Source organism: Protobothrops mucrosquamatus, unplaced genomic scaffold (genome assembly GCF_001527695.2).
Source record: "Protobothrops mucrosquamatus isolate PMUCROS unplaced genomic scaffold, P.Mucros_1.0 scaffold851, whole genome shotgun sequence".
Taxonomy (NCBI): domain Eukaryota; kingdom Metazoa; phylum Chordata; class Lepidosauria; order Squamata; family Viperidae; genus Protobothrops; species Protobothrops mucrosquamatus.
Genome location: NW_015387106.1, coordinates 582,868 through 590,630, shown reverse-complemented (window position 1 = coordinate 590,630; position 7,763 = coordinate 582,868). Strand labels below are relative to the sequence as shown.

General features: G+C 43.0%; 1 protein-coding gene and 1 non-coding gene across 2 annotated transcripts in view; both read right to left on the bottom strand.

Annotated features, from left to right (window-relative positions):
* Positions 1–7,763, bottom strand: part of COL16A1 (collagen type XVI alpha 1 chain) — a 203,642-nt gene that overhangs the window by 189,138 nt on the left and 6,741 nt on the right. The window lies entirely within an intron of this gene.
* LOC114922773 lies at positions 3,803–3,959 on the bottom strand. Its single transcript, XR_003810478.1, has one exon. It is a non-coding gene; the product is annotated as a U1 spliceosomal RNA (small nuclear RNA).

Here is a 7,763-nt window from a genome sequence, read left to right as displayed (position 1 = left end):
TAGGGTTTCCTGCCTGAGCAGGGGGTTGGACTCGATGACCTCCAAGGTCCCTTCCAACTTTATCATCATTATTATTATAAGCCTAGAAAAAGAAGGCAAGAAGAGCAGATCCATGGAGAAAAATTTGCCTGAACAGAGTACAGAGGGGTATCGTTATAAGAAAGAGCCTCAATGCATCTCCCAACCATAGAAAAGTAGCAACAAATAATTTGAGTAAGGAATACAGTATGTGTACATGCGGATCTCAACTCCCAGAATTCCCCAGCCAGCATGAGCTGGAGAATTCCGGGAGTTGAAGTCCACGTGTCTTAAAGTTGCCAAGGTTGAGAAACATTATTCTATAGCACAGCTGTCAAATTTGATCGTGTCATGTGACGTATCGTGACATATTGCGATGTTTTTTGCCCTTGCAGAGATGGGGTGGGCGTGGCCTGTGCAGGATGCATTCAGCCCGTGGGCCGCCAGTCTCACACCCCTGCTCTATAGTGTCCTAAGTAACGTGATCGGGTCACAATAGAAAATTTGTAACGGAGCTTCAAAACTTCAAATGATTCTCCTGAATGCCCTGTTTGCTTCTTCCTCGCTGTCATACCTTCCTTGCTAAAACACCTCTACTACACTTCCTTCATGAACGTCTGAACAACCAACGCAATTCTTCCACTCGGTTCACTTATTTCCATTCATTTGTTTTAAACAAGCAAAAAGGATAACTCACTTTCTCATCTGCTGCATTCAAGGGAAAGGACAACCAACCTTTATTATAGAAATCAATAAAGATGTAGCCGAAAGAACAACAAAGCAAAACAAACCCAACTCTCAAACACTAGTCTTGGAAAGTGACCCCTTTGGTGCTTGATTAAATTGGGGGCAGGTTTGCTTTGCTGCTCTGATCCCAGCCCACCAGCATTTTCTCCTTTGAGCAAGCATGGGCATTGCAGTACCTGGGCCCTTGTGGAGGAGGAGGAGGAAGATGCTACTATTATTGTTATTCTAAAAATAGCCACTGATGCAACACAAAGCAGCAAAAGAGGAGAAAACACAAAGAGGGCGGCAAGCAAGAGGCGTCTGCTGTTTACAGCAATCCTTAGCCAATTAAAAAATAACAGGTCTGTAAGTCATGAAGGATGGAATGTCTGTTTTATATTCTGCCAGCCAACAAAGAAAAGTTTCGGAGGGCTGAATGGAGCACAAGAACTTCAGCCTTGGATGTCTTTGTACGGGGGACCTATCAGCCCATGATAGCCAAGAATCAGGAGTTTGCTAGCACAGTTTCCAACTAATCAATTCTATTAAAAGTAGTAGTAGCTCACAGAACCTTTAATAAACTGAATTAGTCAGAAAAGGCACTGCCAGACTCCTTGGACATCAGTCATAGTAACAGGAAGGACAAGGATAGCTACTACACCATCGTACAGCCATATTTGTGGTCAAATTCCCAAGGACCAGGTTTCAGACACATAGAAAGTCGTGCCTAATTAACCGGTGGAATTTCTCACCAGGATATGTTTGCAGTGAGCAGATAAGTTTAGAGGGTAAGAATAATGGACTGTGAGAATAGCCTTGAAGAATAAGAATACCGAATAACAGAGTTGGAAGGGACCTTCCAAATAGAATGACAAAAGAAAGCAAAGGTGGCATCAATAGTAATAGGGGCCTTGGGTACAATCCCAAAACAACGGGAGCAACATTTGAGCATCACTGGCATTGACAAAATGACCATCAGTCAATTGCAAAAGGCAGCTTTACTTGGTACAGCTTACATTCTACAATGATAACTCTAACACCATAAAACATCAACATCGGTCTATCCCAGGTCCTCGGGAAGGACTCGATGGGTGGACAAAAAATGACAAATCCAATCTGACCATCTGGCTGAGTGTGTGATGAACCATAATAATCATCATCATTCAATGTAAACCATACAAACAAAAGTTCTTTTGGGGTCCTGCATAATTTTTTTTAAAGTGAAAAGAGAAGAGCAACAAAGATGATTAGGGGACTGGAGGCTAAAGCATATAAGGAACGACTGCTGGAATTGGGTATGTCTAATTTAATGAAGAGAAGGACGAGGGGGGACATGATAGCAGTCTTCCAATATCTCAGGGGCTGCCCCAAAGAAGAGGGAGTCAAGCTATTCTCCAAAGCGCCTGAAGGCAGGACAAGAAGCAACGGATGGAAACTAATCAAGGAGAGAAGCGACCTAGAACTAAGAGAAACTTCCTGACAGTTAGAACAATTAATCAATGGAACGACCTGCCTCCAGAAGCGGTGAATGCTCCAACACTGGAAGTTTTTAAGAAGAGACTGGACAGCCATTTGTCTGAAATGGTATAGGGTTTCCTGCCTGAGCAGGGGGTTGGACTAGATGACCTCCAAGGTCCCTTCCAACTTTATTATTATTATTATTATTATTATTATTATTATTATTATTATTATTATTAATGTTTCTTGAACTGCTCTACTCCGAAGGGCCAGCTACTGTATCCTTTGCAGGAGAAATACACAAGGTGTTTTTGATCTGTCTCTCCCTTTCACTGAAAGTTGGGGAAGCTGCTTGAACCCCTATTTAAATTCTGCACTATTCTTTCAATCCTCAAGGCTGAAGTAGTGACTTTAATCTTACTTAGCTTAAACTCTAACTACTTTCAAGCATTCTGCTTGAATCAAAGCCTAATTCAGTCTAATCTACGGTTCAGCGTGCTGTATGAGCACAGGAAATGAGCTAATTTGAAGACCAGGCTAAATACATTGTTGAAACCTAGCTATTTAATTTAAAGCATTCCAGGCGAAGATCTGAATGTTCTCTTTGTCACTAGGCAATCCTCAAATGTTCCACAGCTGCCTTGGCTGTCCATTTTTTCCATTAAACCCCCCCAGGGATAATATTGTGAGGAAATCCCTCTCGTGGTATTTGTGCCACGCTCCACAGGGAGTCATGTCCTTGAAAAGTAGGTTAAGATCATCTCTTTCCCCTGGATGACTTCAGAGCAACTATCTACTCAATTTCTCTGCCCAGAAATTTGGTGGTGAACTTCAAAAGGCCATCTCTGTGTGCAGCGGAGGGTCCAGATGGACTTTTTAAATATGCAATGGCAGATGGTCCTTTGCAGCAAGTTTACAAACTCTCCCGATAACACCTGTTTTCTCTACCCCACAGCCCCTGTTTTAGCTCGCCTCCTCCTGCCTATTATCTACATGGGGATAATTCATTCAGACTGAAGAAGTCACCCCCGGCCTTTCAAATTTTGTGGGCAGAAAAAAAAAAAGGGGGTGTGTGTTTGTTGATTTTTCCACATTGTTGTTGTTTTTTCCCCAGAGGATGGAGAATCCGCCAACAATTTCTCCAACATAGGATTCCCACTTAGCAAGGACAGCCGCAGTGCCACTGAGGGAAGGTGATGGGTTGGGGAATCTTAGAAGACATCCCCCTCCCGTTGACCTATTTGGGGAGTGAATGGAAGGGCCAGTTAAGGCCTCCAACCTTTTTGGTTGCTATGGCAGCGGCCTCCAACTTTTTGGGCACCAAGCACCAGAGGTTTCCCCATGGACCAGAGGAAGTGTGGTTTTGCATGCTGCCGGCATCCTGCAGATGTGGCTTTGCTTGTTTGTGTGGCCCAGTTTCTGGCATGCTGCAGACTGGGACCAGTCCATGGACTGAGGGTTGGGAACCCCTGGACCGTGGTGTTTTGGCCACAGTGTAAGAAGACCCCACTGTATGTACAGATTTCAATGCCACCATATGCCCTACAAGGTGATTCTGGGGAGCTTACAAATTACAGAGAACAGTGTAAAATAGTTAAAAGATTAAACTGACATTAAGATATTATTAAAAACTGCGCTAAATTGCTTGCAGCATTTGGGCAAATCGCAGGGGTGAGCTCGCCTGGAATGCAATGGGTGGGCCTCATCCTGGGCAAACCACCTTTATGATCATGGTGTCTTCCCTGCCAGGTAATTACAGGTAGTCCTCGACTTACAACAGTTCATTTACTGACCGTTCAAAGTTACAACGGCACTAAAAAAAAGTGATTTGTTGCCGTTTTTCACACTCATGACCATTGCAGCATCCCCGGGGTCACGTGATCAAAGTTCAGATACTTGGCACCTGGCTCATATTTATGACGGTTGCGGTGTCCCAGGGATTGTGTGATCCCTTTTTGTCACCCCCTGACAAGCAAAATCAATGGGGGAGCCAGATTCACTTAACAACTGTGTTACTGATTTAAAAGCTGCAGTGATTCACTTAGCAGCTGCGACAGGAAAGGTTGTAAAAGGAGGAAAAACTCATTTAACAACTGTTTCGCTTAGCAACAGAAATTAATAATAATAATAATAGTAATTACTATTATTATTATTATTATTATTATTATTATTATTATTATTATTATTATTATTATTATAGGTCATCTAGTCCAACCCCCTGCTCAGGCAGGAACCCTACACCATTTCAGACAAATGGCTGTCCAGTCTCTTCTTAAAAACTTCCAGTGATGGCGCATTCACCGCTTCTGGAGGCAGGTTGTTCCACTGGTTAATTGTTCTAACTGTCAGGAAGTTTTTCCTTAGTTCTAGGTTGCTTCTCTCCCTGATTAGTTTATCTAGAATCCCCTTCTCAAAGTCAAATGTCCAAAGCAGAATGAAATAAAGCCTAATAAAAAGTCTAGCGAAAAGGAAAAGAGTCTGGATCAGCGTTTTTCAGACTTAGCAACTTTCAGATGGGTGGACTTCTGCCTCTCGGAATTCTCTGGCCAGCATTCTGGGATGTGAAGTCCACCCATCTTAAAATTGCCAAGTTGGAAAAACACTGGTCTGCATTAAAAAAAAAATTCCCCCCCCCCCAAGCTGCAGTTTATAGAGAAGCAGGTCATTTTTCCTTGAGGCTTCACCCCTTCCAACGTTGCTTCCTCCCACAGCTCCAGTATTATCAATTGTGCTGGTGTGTTGGTGCACAAATACATTCTAGCTCGTAACTCTCACCTTTTGGAGGGAAGAGACTGGGCAACTGTGCGAGAGGCAGGAGGGCAGAGTAAATGTGGGGAAGATAAAGCATCCCTTGGTGATTTAAGATCTAGACAGAAACCACAGCCAGACTTTCAGCAGCAAAATATGGAGCTGCCACAAAATGTACAGATATTATATTGCAGATCTGACAGGAAGAAGGAATGCGAGAAAAGAACACGATACACTCAGCGAGGAGGGAGGACGGCCAGGTGGCAAATGGCCAACCCAATTAAAAGAGTCTGGCAAAGCAACTCAAAATAAAAGCAACAGTCAGGATCTGAAGCTATAAGCGGAGCTATTAGGCCCTCCTTTCCATTCTCCCCAGCTCAGGGAAGCAATTGAGACCATCTCAAGACTTGAAACACAGCTAGCAGGAACCATGGATGTGCTTGGAATAAGTACATCTGCTGCTGAGCAAAGACAGATGCACAAATGAGCAACGGTGCGCAAGGAAGCAGAACGGATTGCCTCCGAGTTCATCTTCTCCTGCTCTCTCCCCTTCGGAGGGCCTGGCCTGTTAATACTAGCTCAGCTCTGCTGGCTCTGACTTAGGGCAGGGAGCAAACTGCAGGAGATCAGAAGAGGACGCTTAGGGTTTGAGGTGGTGTGTGTGTGTGTGTGGGAGGGTGATGGTAGCATGGAGGATAACCACAGGATAATGCTTCCTCTTAACTTTCTGCTAACTCCACAAGGTGCCCTCCCAATGGAGAATTTGCCCAGACACGTTGGGAAGATCGACACCTTCCAAACTTTGGCAAGAAAAACCAAATGTACAGGTATAGTATAGGTGGTTCCTTGCTCAATAGTAGTAACTGTGAGAGGGATCTCGGAGTCCTAGTGGACAATCATTTAAATATGAGCCAGCAGTGTGTTGCAGCTGCCAAAAAAGCCAACACAGTGCTAGGCTGCATTAACAGAGGGACAGAATCAAGATCACGTGAAGTATTAATACCACTTTACAAGGCCTTGGTAAGGCCACAGTTGGAATACTGCATCCAGTTTTGGTCACCAGGATGTAAAAAAGATGTTGAGACTCTAGAAAGGGTCCAGACAAGAGTAACAAAGATGATTAGGGGACTGGAGACTAAAGCATATAAGGAACAGTTGCTGGAACTGGGTATGTCTAGTTTAACGAAGAGAAGGACGAGGGGGGACATGATAGCAGTCTTCCAATATCTCAGGGGCTGCCCCAAAGAAGAGGGAGTCAAGCTCTTCTCCAAAGCACCCTGAAGGCAGGACAAGAAGCAACGGATGGAAACTAATCAAGGAGAGAAGCAACCTACAACTAAGGAGAAACTTCCTGATGGTTAGAACAATTAACCAGTGGAACAACCTGCCTCCAGAAGCGGTGAATGCGCCAACACTGGAAGTGTTTAAGAAGAAATTGGACAGCCATTTGTCCGAAATGGTATAGGGTTTCCTGCCTGAGCAGAGGGTTGGATTAGATGACCTCCAAGGTCCCTTCCAACTTTATCATTATTATTATTATTATTATTATTATTATTATTATTATTATTATTATTATTATTATTATTATTATTATTATTATTACAATGCACAAAATCCTTTATGATATACACTGAAGCATTTGCAAGCTGAGGAGGTTAGAACTGTGGCCTGACACACGTGAATTTTTTTGTGCTACAACGTCCCTAAATACCAAGCTCCCAAAACAAGGAGAGAATAGGAGTATTTGAGGACCACCAACAATTAGATCTGATAGCGAACACTCTAGAAGATGGTGTTGGGTTCAAGATACAGAAGGATTTTGACCATTTGGAACACTGGGTCCTATCTAACACAGTGAGATTTAATGGTGAGAAAAGTAAGTTTCTATATTTAGGAAAGAAAAACCAAATGTTTCGGGTACAGAATAGGTGGTACCTGGCTCAATAGTAGTAACTGGGAGAAAGGAAGGGAAGGTGCTGCCACCAAATTGATCTAAAATAAAGACTTCATGGAGTTAAGCTCAGTTCCTGGTACTTCGTGGGTATGTCAATAATATAGAAATGGCTTGCTATTGCCTTCTTCTAGGACAGAGGTCTCCAACCTTTTGAGCACCAGGGACCAGTTCCATGGAGAAAGGTTTTTTCCATGGACCAGAGAGTGCATGGTTTTGTGTGCTACCTGCTTCCCACAGTTGGGGCTTTGCTTGTTTGTGTGGACCGGTTGCTGGCATGCCGCGGACTAGTACCAGTCCACAGACCAGGGGTTGGGAACCCCGTTCTAGGACTTTTTCTTAACTTCTCAACCCTGGGAAGAGACAACATATTTGATGACAGTTGGGTGTCCCCCGCAAAGTAGGAGTCTGGCACATATAAAAGAGAAGCTACTCCTAGAAAGACATTGTTACTTATTTTGGCCAGCAGGAGGCATGTGACACCTCATAAATGTGGGCATGACAAGGATAACATCTGTATCTGTCTGCCAACACTGGAAGTCTTTAAGAAGAGACTGGACAGCCATTTGTCCAAAATGGTGTAAGGTTTCCTGCCTGAGCAGGGGGTTGAACTCGATGACCTCCAAGGTCCCTTCCAACTTTTCTTCTTCTTTCTTCTTTCTTCTTTCTTCTTCTTCTTCTTCTTCTTCTTCTTCTTCTTCTTCTTCTTCTTCTTCTTCTTCTTCTTCTTCTTCTTCTTCTTCTTCTTCTTCTTCTTCTTCTTCTTCTTCTTCTTCTTCTTATTATTATTATTATTATTATTATTATTATTATTATTATTATTATTATTATTATTATTATTATTATTATTATTATTATTATT